Below are 13,476 nucleotides of genomic sequence, written 5' to 3'. Positions count from 1 at the left end.
ACAGTGACACATAAAATCGTAAAAGATTCCAGAATTTTTAGGTTATTTGAAGAAAGATATACCAGGTTCTACTTTACATAAAATATCGAAAGCAGCAAAAAACTGCCATAAAATGTAAAGAGCACCAGTGGGCGTGTTTCGACCAACCCGACCAGTGCCACCACTCGTTCTTGGAAAATAATGAAAACGAAAGTTATTTTCGTGTTTCTTACCAACTCCAGGAGGTAAAAAAAGTAAGTCTACTGGAGGTGATGAAATCTTTAATACAGATACCTTAGTTTAAAATACGTTAGAATGTACGCTTACAAAAGAAATAACTTACTTTTATATGATCGGTTGAAATATATCACATATATATATTTAAATGACGAAACAAGAAAAATGTTAATTCTGAGCAACTGATTTGCATCGAAGCTGAGGATGCGAACTTGGATGAAAATCAAAATAATTTACACAATAATAATGTAGATTTAATTAAGCCGCCTAGCGGCTCAGCGGTATGTCTGCGGACTTACAACGCTAAAAACTGGGTTTCAATACCCGTGGCGGTATTTAACATTTCCGCGATATTTTCCCACACGTTTTTTCTGGGAACGATGGCTATAGATTGATTACATTAGGATAATATTTCGTAATCAGATTATATTTTTATTACAGGTTCAAGGACCATAGGGCCAGTTCCAATGAAAATCAAGTTGTTAACTGATGTGGTATGTCATGTGAATTTTTTATGTGATCAAATTTCGGAGCAACATAGTTGTACAACGAAACCATAAGCGATAATTGTAATAGTCACTAGTTTCTTTGAGAACATAAAATAAATTTCAAGTGGATCTATGATAGAGAGTTTTATTATCGATATACAAACTTATTTCTTTAGTAAATACACTTCAGAAGCAAAGAATAATATACCGTAAGCTGTAGGAAATTTTAATCAGTCCATAGTCTTTTATAAGTTTGAAATTTAATTTTACAAATTATCTAATCATATGCCCTCGAGGTGAAAAAGAAACCTATTGGCTAAGGTTGATTCAGGAAATTAACCAATGGTCATTACGAACGTAATGAGTCAGTCTTGTTGCAAGCGTTAGAAACTCGTTTTATAACATTTCTGGATTATAAGACTGTGTTTTACTACAGAATGTGATTTTCAAACAATATCCTTCTATCTTCTAATTATTAGTGCAAATAAAGTTGTTGTTTTTTTCGTGAGTTGTATATTCTGTTGCTGTACTTTCCAATCAACGTCTTCTTTGGTATGGTGATAAAATTTTATTATTTTATTTGCTTGTTTATCGCTTAGTACAAAACCACACAGTGTGATAGGTCTGGTATCGATATATGGTTTTTAACAAACATAAACTAATCTATGATTTGGTAGGTAGATAGCGACTACAGTCTGATATTCCACGTACGATTTATGTGTTAGCGTTTATTTATTTGGACACTGTGCCACGATGTATATTTCTTTTTATACAAATTCTATACCCTATGAACTATGGTGAACAGTGCTTTTTTTTTTTACCTGCCATAGTCAGGTGGTGAAGGCACTCGACTCGTAATCCGTGGTTTGCTGGTTCAAATCATCGTCACACCAAACATGTCCGCCGTTTCAAACTTTGAGGTCTTTATATGTGACGGTCAATTTCCTTCTTCGTTGGTAAAAGAGTAGCCCAAGAATTGGAGGTGGGTGGTCTTACCTTGATTTATTAGGGACTGCTAGCACAGATGGCCTTCGAGTAGCTTTGCGCGAAATTTAGAACAAAGTAACCTAATACTAGTAATTTCAAAGTATTTTATTAACATTTAACCATCTCAAACCGTGTATGAGCTTAAAAGGTGGAACACTAAAAATGTCGTAGCTATGACGTTACTTCTAGCATGGAACGACGATTCGGAACTATAAAAATAATGTAAGGTTTCGTCTGGTGTCATGCAAATATGTGTTCTTCGAGTTTGTGATTTCTTCATGAACCACACAATGTTTTTGGTTACTACAAATCTCATTTAACTCCATATTTTATGAATTATATAAAAACATATTTCATTTGAACATATATTATAATTTAAGTGGAAAATTTACATGTTTTATAATACGAATTTAAGTAAAAGTTCGGTCCCTAAGTGCTCTGACAAATACATAATGTTGCGTTCGGATGTTCGGAAATTTACTTAAGATCTCACGATAACATTTTCAGTTGAATCTTTCTCTCTTTGCCTTTACGTTAAAATACTCGGAAAGGTTTTCATGCAATCAATCATGTATCCGTATAACCATATATACATTCCTTGACAGAAGTAGTATGAAACACCGTAACTGATAACTAAAGTTTATATTTTTCAATGACCATTTTAAAACTCTCTACAATTAAGCAGAATTTTCAAATATCCCAAACGAAATATAGTAAAAGTCGCTAACATACTTCAAAGAAGCAACAAACCAGCAACATTTGCGGAAACAAGAAGTCTTGTAGCTGTCTACCTGACAAAAAGTATTAAATTAAAATGTCAAATACTTTATTATGGCTTAAATATACATCACACTACAACTGGAATAAATACAACACCGGAAAACAAGAACTCTTGTAGTTGTCTACCTTTACTCTTACTCTATTCTAATTTTCAAGATACAATATTCTGAAAATACAAAAACAGTAAAGTGCATTGTATTAAACTTGTCTCTATACAGAATAAATAAAAATAATATTGTGATTCTCAACTTTATCATATTAAAACACTTTTCAATATACTATTAATATTATGTGACATGACTGGCTCGTAAATACTATTCTACACAATTATTTTAAATAATGTGCTTAGAAAAAGAACAAAAAACATAGAAATACCGATAATATGTAATTCTTTAACCTCCTCCTTTGCTTCTGAGCTGACTATGTGATCTATAATATCCAAAATCTTCACCATATACACTATGTCTGTTAGAGAAGCGTGTTCTTCTTCCCTGGCCTTCAGCTGTAGGAAGGATAAAGCAACCCAGGAGCATACAGACGATAAGAACCACAACTAGCGTTGTTTTGTTATTTAAGCTATTCAAAGAAAAAATGATAAATGACTAAACATTTCATTATATCATAACATAATCAAAAGTCAGAGGTAAATTGTAGCTACTGCTATGATAAAAAGTAAACCGAAATTCAATCGGATTCAGTACGATATTTAAAGAATTTAATAAAATGTAGCTTCATTAATTACGTTTCATTAATTATCAGTGACACTATAATCAATAGTTTGTAGTTTTTGCAATGAATTTTGGTAGCTAAAATATTTCCAACAATCTAAATATTACCATTAATTAAGGTAACTTTTTTTTTTTCTCAAACTAAACATTTAATTTTCGATAATGAACGTGTGCAGGATTATGTTATGTAAAATATTTTGTAATAACTTTACGACAAACAAAGAGTAACTAGCCTTCTCCTCATTTTCTTTGCTTCCATGAAATAAGTTTTCTGTTTCTTACATGAAGTTCTTACTTTCATATTTGTAAGAAATCTTGAAAACTACAAACGAAAAAGTTGAGTAGGGCGGGATTAAGTGGGTGTTAAGGACTTCCCACATTCTGCCAATAAGCAGTATTTTTAATTCGAACGTTAATTTGCTAACTTTTTAGATCACGTGTAACCATCATGAGAATGTATGAAGGTAAAGTAAAATTTATAATGACTGTTTATTGCAATTGAAATGTGAGATACACAAGCAACGATATATGTGTTAATTCAAATATTGTTCATTGTATCAGTACGCAAGGCGTTTTCTACAGAATTCGCATTCTATGTGTATATTATTTAAATATCCTCTTATATATTTCACTCTAATTCTGAATCTAACAAGAAAAATTACATTAATCAAAGGATGCACCAGAATATATATCTAAATAAGTGTTTATGTGTACTTTTTATTATAGCAAAGCCATATCTGGCTATCGGCTAAATCAACCGAGTGGAATCGAACCCGTGATTTTAACATTCTAAACCCGTGAACTTATCGCTGCACCCGCGAAATACATATCTATCTTAACAGAAACACACAAAATTTAAACCAAACCAAGAATAATGATGTTTATGTTCGATATGGTTTTCTTTTTTTCATTAAGAGTATAAAATAAAAATATATAATATAAATTATAAAAGTTTCTAATATATATATGAATCTTTTAATTACAAAACTGATAAACACAGATTAGCTGCTCAATTATCATATTTAATTTCAACATATATTACAATACTAATTGTCTTTCATTTTAAACTAGGGTGTTTCCAATACCTTTCAAGTCCTTACTTTTTACCTTAATAAATAATATGGTTTCACATAATATTATAATAATGAAAAGATAATTACTTACTTTTTTATCAAAAATTTAAAAACCACAAGATAATAGAGCATATTAAAAACATCTAAATAATTGTGCAAATAAATTTGAACAATTCTTCTTGGTTTCATTTTCATCTTATAAAATATAAAGTAATAAAATACTAAATGTTATTATTTAATTTACTTTACTTGATATTATTTTCGTAGTCAAAAATACTGAATAATCAGTTCTTGAAAACAAACCGCAAATTATGTTTGTTTGTTTTTTTCAATATTCGTGCAAAGTTATGCAAGGTGTACACACACCACTCCTCACTATATTTAAGCTCATAGTTAAATAGAAAGTAATTATTAAACGTACCCGTCGCCAACTCTTAATCGGCTAGTAGGATTTCACAAGTGGTATTATAATGCACCGTTGGTACCAAAGTACGAAGCGCGATTGTACGTCAATTAAACATATTAGATGTTACATGATCATATACATCAACAACCGACACGGGCACTGCTAATTCTGTTTATACATTAATAAAACTCGATGAAAACACATAAGTTGATATTTTTCATTATAATATTCAGTTAAAATACATGTTGAATTCATTAGATTTAATATTGTAAATTGTATAAACATATATAACACGTTTTATTTAGTTTGTGACACGTTCCGACAAAGTCTCAACAGAATAACAACACAGGCTGAATATATGTAACCTCCCGTATTTGTTTTAAGCCGTATTGTAGCACACCAACGGGAATTGGGCATATTAAAAGTCATCTAGTCACACAGTTTCAAAAACACTAATGTTACTAATTTTAGTTTGCATAAAGTGTTTTGTATTGGGCACAGAGAAAGTTTAAAATATTTAGTTTAGTACATTTAATACGAGTTAAAATAGCTGTACTGGAGATTAATTTAACTAAATTTAACACAGTAATTTACCATAATATAACAAAACTATTTCAACGTATGTAGTGTTATCCTGTTTGGTTGGTAAGGTTATTGTTTGGTTTGGTTTGTTTTGAATTTCGCGCAAAGCTACACGAGGACTATCTGCGAGAGCAGTTCCTAATTTGCCAGTGTAAGACTAAAGAGAAGGCAGCTATTCATCACCACCAATCGCCACCTCTTGGGAACATGGGACACTCAGATTACGACGAGTGCCTTAAATACCTGGCCATGCTGGGCCTATATTATTGTTAGACATAAACCCTACAGAACTGACTACCTGTGCTCTGCCTACTATCACTATCGAAATCCGAGTTTTAGCTACTTAAGTATTGAGGCTTACACCTGAGAATCGGGAAGAAAGAAACAATACATAGGATGTTTGTCAGTATTTTAAAATTTTTATGTTATATATTACATTTATATAATACAATAATCAACTGAAATAATCCTCGATAGTGTATGTCCAACGGCCAGATTTGAAAATAAACTTTATGAAGAGTTCCCAGCGAAAATTAATTTTTTAAAGCAAAAAGATAATTTAAAAATAACTGGTACAGAATTTGAGATAAGTGTGATTTAACAGATATAGTTTTAGTATAAAAATACTCATACTTGTGAAGGAGAATATGAGAATAAAAGAAAGTTGTTTACATCATGTTGTTCCAAAGTTAATTATGCCAGCTATATTGAATCAAAAACCACATGGAGGTAAATTAACAAACCTTCCATGGAGTAAAAACAAATATGTGTGAATGATGAAATATTTTGGTTTTCGTTGAAATGTTTTCGTCTATATTGGCCATACTAATTATGCAAGGTATACTGATTATATGATTTGTACTGAATTACAAATAATACAGTTAACTCAGAATAACTTGTGTTTAGAGTTAAATAAAATGATAAGATTGAAAGTAATGCTTAGGTATATGCTAAATTGTGTAAGACATGTAAAAATAAAGTCATGCGAAATAAATTTGTTCTGAAGTTGTACAGCTTTACATTTTTATATTTTAACCTACCGAAATACTCCTACTAGCTCGGAAGGAACCTCATATGCAAGGATGGAAATTGTCGAATTAAAATAAAACGCAAGTATCACAGATATGAGAAAACAACATTTATTCTCTCATTTACACTAATATAAAAATATAATAGCTTCAGTATAAAAAAATACATGATTCAAACTACCATCAAAACTCAACGGAATAGCTTACACATTCTTATAGTGACTTTACAACCACTAATAGCAATTTTACCAACACGTATTTTTCATGTCTTTAAAAAAGATGATTCTTTCAACGCAGTAAGTCAGGACACTAAAGAACATCACATTGAAATTGGTCACTAGTAGTTAATAGATCGTAGGTTTTCTCCTCGATAACCACCGAATCTTCTCTATACTTCTTGTGATTCTTGATGAACTTGCGGATCCATGCAGCTCCTGTCATGGTTTCTCCAGCAGCACGTTGTTGTACAAGTTTCAGGTATCTTTCAAGTTCAGTAACAGTTTCGGAACGAACCTTTTCGTGGAGATAATCCTTTATTAGTGGGATGATTCCTGAAAACCCATCTTTGGATCCATTTATTGTCTCATTCACTCTAACAAGCTAACCCTGGAAAAAAAGAGTTACGAAAATTGCATAAGCAGCGTTCTCAAAATCCATTAATTGGACATCCATTGCTTTGAATTCAACATGCCAGAATGCATACATATGATAATCGGGGACTCTTAATAAAACAGCTGGTACACTGAAAAGAGGGAGAGAATTACTTGTTTCAGTTTCATTTTTTTCCACTTGTTCCCAGTTTACCATTATTGGAAACCTCAAAAGAACACACTTCACTTTAAGAGCTTTCCCAGAATCTATTTCTCTCGAACTATGTTCTTCATAAAACTGTTCATCATAAACAATGGGTAAATCATTTAAATGTACTCAACCTCATCAGAAATATAAGAAGTTTTATTCCCAACGAGAATGGTTAGAAATTTTATAATTTAATGTTTCTGAATGGTTGATTTCTCTTCTTATTCGGTCATCAAAACCTTCAACCATAGCTTGCCTTCAACAGTTATGGTCTGTGAGATAACCTCTTCTTACTGGAGAAGATGCACTTAAAGCCATCAGTATTGGAACGAAGACACACAGCTAGAGGTGCATAAACTTGAAATGTTTTACACAGGAGGCTTGTATTGTAGTCTGTAAGGAACAACTGGCTTGTCCAATCACTGAATAATCTTCATAAACATCGTTTGGTTTGCCTTCATCTCCTGACTGGCAATCACCTCCATGTGCTTCTAGATTTTCAGTGAAGGGGTCAGGTGTCATTCTATCTTTAAATATTGGAATATTAACATTCGCTCGCTTTTCTCTTCTTTTTTCAAGACAACTAAAGGTAGCTTTATACATTGGGTTATCCTGACAGATCAATTCATCTGGAACAAAGAGTGACATAGTGATATCTGAATCTGGTGTAGGCTTATAAATCGGTTCAGTAAATGCCTAAACACCCAGTCATCATCTTCTGAACCTGTTAACACTTCTATCCTTCTTTTTTCGTGTTCTCTTCCACCTCATGAAAACATTCCAAAACATCTCCATACGGTTCTCTTGGGCAGCTTTCTAACATCGACTCAAGACATTCTTCTGCCCACAAGCCAGCAAGAGATTTACTATTTTCTTTCAAGTGTTTTAAGATCCTCGGGGCACGTAAGCTTAGTCTCCCTGTTTTAACTTCGTGATTCAACTTTATTACATGTCCTTCAATCTCATCCCAACACTTGAACGGATCATTTCTGTTCTTATTCTGGTTATAAATATAAGTAAACTGTTAACAAGTTAATGCCTTTAACTTAAAAGTATGATTTAAAGATTCTTTCAAGGACAGAAAATGGGAATTTCCTAGAATACTCATGGTACGAATTTGTACTTTTGTATAAGATAAGTATGAGAGAACAGTAGTGTAATATGAGAAAGACACGTTTCCTTATCTTTGCTTTAAGTCAATAATAGTAGCTTTTCCACTGATGTTTTTTGTTAGTGTTTACGTTAGATACAAATCTGCGATGAACGGATATACGCAGTTATTCGAGTGACTATAACTAAATATGGCTTAAGTACGATATAGGTACGTATGCGAGACACTTAAATATTTCAAAGAGAAAAACCACAGTTCCTTTCTGGGGATTGTAGTTAAATCCCTGACAAAAACAGTTGAAGGAGAACATTATAACTGAACCTGAAGAAGCGTTTGCGACATTAAACAAAAAATTTCTCAAGAAGAACAAATGAAAAGAGATACTCATTGCTGTATGATTTCCTAAATAGTATGTTTTTCAAACTGATAAATGTTTAATTTATATAAATAGTTGTAAGAGCATCAGTTTTATTCCACAGTATCGAATGATGTCCTGTTGGTATAAATATTGTAAATGAAACATTGAGCTAAGCAGTTTAGATTGCTATAAACATACATCAGCCAGAATTATTTATACTGCTATAAACCAGGTTTCGACACCAGTTGTGAGTAAAGCAAAGCATTCCCTTTGTCGCACAAGCTTCCTTCTACGCCAAGATCATCAGTACTCCCGGTAATCCTTGGTGGGTTACCGTTGGATTTCTCTCCTCGTCAGATTATTGCCTTCATCGACCAGTTTAAACCCAACGACTCAGTTGATCCCGGGAAAACAAGAATCCTGAAGGTATATTACTGCAGCCTTCAACACTCCAGGACCACGCTTATCCATGTAAACCGTGGAATGCAAATATCAACGTTCAGTGCTCTCCTACCAAATATTCCATTAGCTTATACTCGGTATTTATTAAGAACATTTATTTGCCTATAACTCCAGCTAAAATTCAACATTCTCTGGTAACAACAACTTCCACGAAATTCCAAGACCACAGGATTACCAACTAACATTGTTAAAGTCGTGACCGAACATAAACAGTTAGTTGATTCTGTACTTAACCACGGATGTACCCTACAAAATTTCCATTTTAATAAACGCCCCCGACGCCGACCAACTACTCTGCAACATGTCAAGTCTGTCAATCAGAATACCCCTCGTCCAGTAAGCTTTTCATCTCCATGTATGCCCATGATCTCTGCTGCCAGCAGCATTTCTATACGTAATGCTAAGAAGAAAGATAAGGATACTCTGATCAACGTTGACGTTACTCTTCAACAGCAACCCAAACCAAAGAAGACTCAACCCATGCACCTCTAGACTACAGACATCAACATCTGGTTCATCAAGAAGACACAAACCAGATTCGTAAGAAGACATCAATCGTCCCAGACAGAAAATAAACGATCATCGAATGATCACTCTGTTTTATATTCACGAACATCCTTCCTTTATCGTCCTGGTGACTTAGACCGGTCTTTTCTGTGTTTTCTTCATATTTTAAGGGTCAATATTAACCTCTTGTGAACCACCAACGGACCTTTGCCACCTGATTGCAGCAGAATTTCGTTAACTTTAAATCTTGTCGGTTTAACCTTTAATCACTAGCCCAGTTAAATTTAACTTCACGAGTAGGGCGAAGAGAAAATCTCTTCAGAGCGCCCTCGATTGTTTTGCATCTCTTTTTGAGATGCTAGGTGTTAATTCGGAATACCTGCCATAAACAAATACATAAAAATATAGAGAACTAAAAAATATGTTTGCAAGAAATTAGCAATAAGAAGAAAATAAAACAAGAAGAATTACTTATCTTGTTATCATAAATTTAAAAACTACAAAATATACAAAGCACACTAAAAATGTTTGCATAATTGTGCTTTTAAATATAAGCACATATTATATATTAAACTAAAAATGAAATGCCATAATGATATGAGAAACACTTTAGTTCCAAAATAAAGACAATTATTGCTGTAATATATGTTGCAATTTGATAATAAAGCAGCTAATCTAAGTTCATTACTTTTGTAATTAAAAGATTCAAATAATAAACTTTTATATTTTATATTCTAAGCAAAAATAGAAAATAAAACGATGTGCGACGTAAATAGAATAATTTTTAGTTTAGCTGAAATTTTGTCTGTTTATGTTGTTTTTGTTTATTTGAAATTATGTTTGTTGCATCCTTTGATGAAGGTAATCTTTTTCTCTTTGATTCAGAATTACAGCGAAGTAAACAAGAAGATATTAAAATAATATACACATAAAAATTGAAAACTGAAAAACTGCTTGTGTACAGATACAATGAACAACATTTCTAAACTGACAAACATAACGTTGCATGTGTATGTCACATTTCATTTGTAATAAACAGACATTATCAATTTCAGTTTACGTTTGCACATTGTCATGATGGTTACAGGTTATCCGGAAAAGTTAGCAAATTAATATTAGAATAAAAAATATTACCTGTTGGCCTACTCAACCTTTCCATCAGTAGCTGTTTTTAAGATTTCTTATAAATAAGAATGTAAGGGCTCCATGTAAGAAGCAGAAAATTTATTTCACGAAAGCAAAGAAAATGAAAAGATGAAATTAGAAGTCATTTCTAATATGAGTGATGCCACCTAACTAATTATCTATTTCTATCTGTGTAATTACAATTTGACCAAAAGGACCGAAGACTTAATAAAACAACAACAAAATAATAGTCTAAAATCTAAGAAAAAATGTTTCTTCGTTAAGATCTGTATTTATCTTCTAAAACAATGAATTTCTGATCGTGTTTTGAAACATTAAAATAACAATTGCTTTTCTCTCTCTTTCTTTACGCCAATTTTTAAAAAAATATTTATAGTGAGTTTTATTATTATCTTGCTATGGATGAAGTCGGTCGTCTTAATAAGAAAAAAAGTATTTTGCGGGTTTTTTGGCTGTACAGTGAACATGACAGGTTATGACAATAAAATGAGAAATCTTTCGACGATATGACTTTGAAATTTTTGTATCCTAAATTATCAAATATGGCTTAAATAATAAATTCATATAAATGAAAAGGGTGAAGGTTGAACTCATGAATGACCTACAATATTGTTTAATTAAAGTAACGTTTGTTTGTTTGTTTTTGTTTTTTGAACAAGTAAGAACAATAAGGGTAATTTAAACTGCCTTAAAAGTGTATCTCAGAACAGCTGGGATGAGTATTAACACTTTTACTAATAAAGCAGAGATTGGTTTGTTTTACATTTCGCGAAAAGCTACATTAGGGCTATCTGCGCTAACCGTCCCTAATTTTGCAACTAGTCATCAAAACCCACCGCCAACTCTTGGGCTACTCTTTTACCAACAGCAATGGGATTGACTGTCACTATATAACGCCCCCACGGCTGAAAGAGCTAGCATGTTTGGTGTGACGGGGATTCGAGTGCCTTAACCACCTTGCCATGATGATCAGAGTAAAGCAGATAAACCTTCCTAGGTTATCTTCAGGTTAACAAAACAAAGGAAATGGACTGCCTTAATAAAAAGGACCCTGCTAGAATTGTTAATGAATTTCAAGAAAATTCTCATAGGTCGCTTGTGAACAATGTAGGATTTCGATGAACAAATACTCTTACACAGGCAGGAGAATAACATTCTAAACAGCTCGAAAAACATAATATAGTTAAATATAGTAGCTCTTTATTCTAAATACTTATTATGAACTAATACATTTTGGTGAGAGGAAGTATGTGCCGAAGAACTAATTAAACAAGTTCAAGATTCTCATGGTTTCAAGCAGTATTGTACTTCATATATTGTAACACACATACACAATTTGTTTTCTTTTAATGAGCTGTTAAAATATATGAATACTAATTCTGGAAGAACACAATAATTATATAGCATTGACTATTTTGCTATTATGTTGTGTTTACTGTTTGATATATTCTCTGGAGATAACTTTATAAATTCATGGAATGTTTTCAAATCTTATTTTCCTCTTTCCTATTCCCAATACACATCGCCACAAGATATTTTATAATAAGAAGTCGCCGGGAAAAGATTTCACTCGGACTCCAGATAAAGGTTTACTGTATGATAGTAGATATTAACGAAATTGTACCAATATCATTATCGAACGAATAAGACTGAGAGTAATGTACAGATTTTCTATTGAGCAACACAATCATCACAATCTCATAATTGTCTTCACCACCAAAGACACCAATGAAAAGTAAACACCAGGTGTGCACTTCTTTCAATTCAAAAATATATTTCTTACTTCAATAAAAAAATATATCTTTATTCAGAAACAGCAGAGTAGTGGCACAACATCATTCAGAATAGACATGACAATACCTCAGATTTCGACCTTTCTTCTAACTTTAATACAATCACCACATTGGCTCCAGAGTAATGCTTCTCAACCAGGTGAATGATTCATCCACGGGTTAATAAGATTAGAATTAGGGCAGAGGAGTACTATCAATCATACAACAAATTCAAAAGTATGAATGTAATTAGATATTATTTACTCAATATATGTAGTTTAATAAATATATTTATTGTTTGTTGTATTTAATATAATTGTAATCTGATGTATATTTAAGCTATAATAAAGTATTTGACATTTTAATTTAATCATTTTTGTCTATTTTTCGAACTGGGGTGGGATAGTTATTTCGAAAAACTGACAGGAATGAATATTAGAAAAAAGGTGAAACGCCCTGATCTCGATTAAGTCATATACTGCCATCTAGTGTCTCACATTAGTAGTTTAGCTTTTTGAGTTTCAGTTTCTCCTTGTATCTGTTGAAAAAAGAAGTGATTGTTAATAGAAAATATAGAAACGAAACTCTTAACGATTTTAAGTATTTTTAAACTAATTTTCAAACTAATTCAGATGTATTTACTATTCTTTATAATATACATCAGTATATTTTTACCTGTAATTGAAAAAGAAACGGTGAAGCTGCGGTGAGAGCAAACAAAACTTGGAGCCTAAACAACTTGATTGTTATTTAATTTAAAATATTTGTTTGTTTTTTGTCTTAACGTAAAGCTAAACAGTAAAATATCTTTGATCTGTCCATTGTGAGAACTCGAGTTTTGAATTTTAACATTAAACAAAATTCAAATCATTTCATCAAAATAGGATTTCGTGATAAGCAATAATTCTAATATTTTAGAATTATTACAAGTACAATTTTTCCCTCTAATATGTAGCTTAGCAATGTACATGTATTATCTTAGAAATATTTGTAACTATGTAAACGTTTGAGTTTTTTACTCAAACCATGTTACT

At 32.0% G+C, this 13,476-nt stretch overlaps 1 long non-coding RNA gene across 1 annotated transcript in view; it reads right to left on the bottom strand.

Moving 5' to 3' along the window:
• Window positions 1-6,452: 6,452 nt before the first annotated feature.
• LOC143225746 (uncharacterized) overlaps window positions 6,453-13,476 on the bottom strand; it is a 55,425-nt gene continuing 48,401 nt past the window's right edge. Inside the window, exon 3 of the long non-coding RNA XR_013014053.1 lies at window positions 6,453-6,894. This is a non-coding gene — a long non-coding RNA (uncharacterized LOC143225746). The remainder of the gene's footprint in view (window positions 6,895-13,476) is intronic.

The sequence above is a fragment of the Tachypleus tridentatus genome, chromosome 9 (assembly GCF_004210375.1).
Source record: "Tachypleus tridentatus isolate NWPU-2018 chromosome 9, ASM421037v1, whole genome shotgun sequence".
Lineage (NCBI taxonomy): Eukaryota > Metazoa > Arthropoda > Merostomata > Xiphosura > Limulidae > Tachypleus > Tachypleus tridentatus.
Note: the sequence above shows the minus strand (reverse complement) of the source record. Positions and strands in the feature narration are given on the sequence as shown.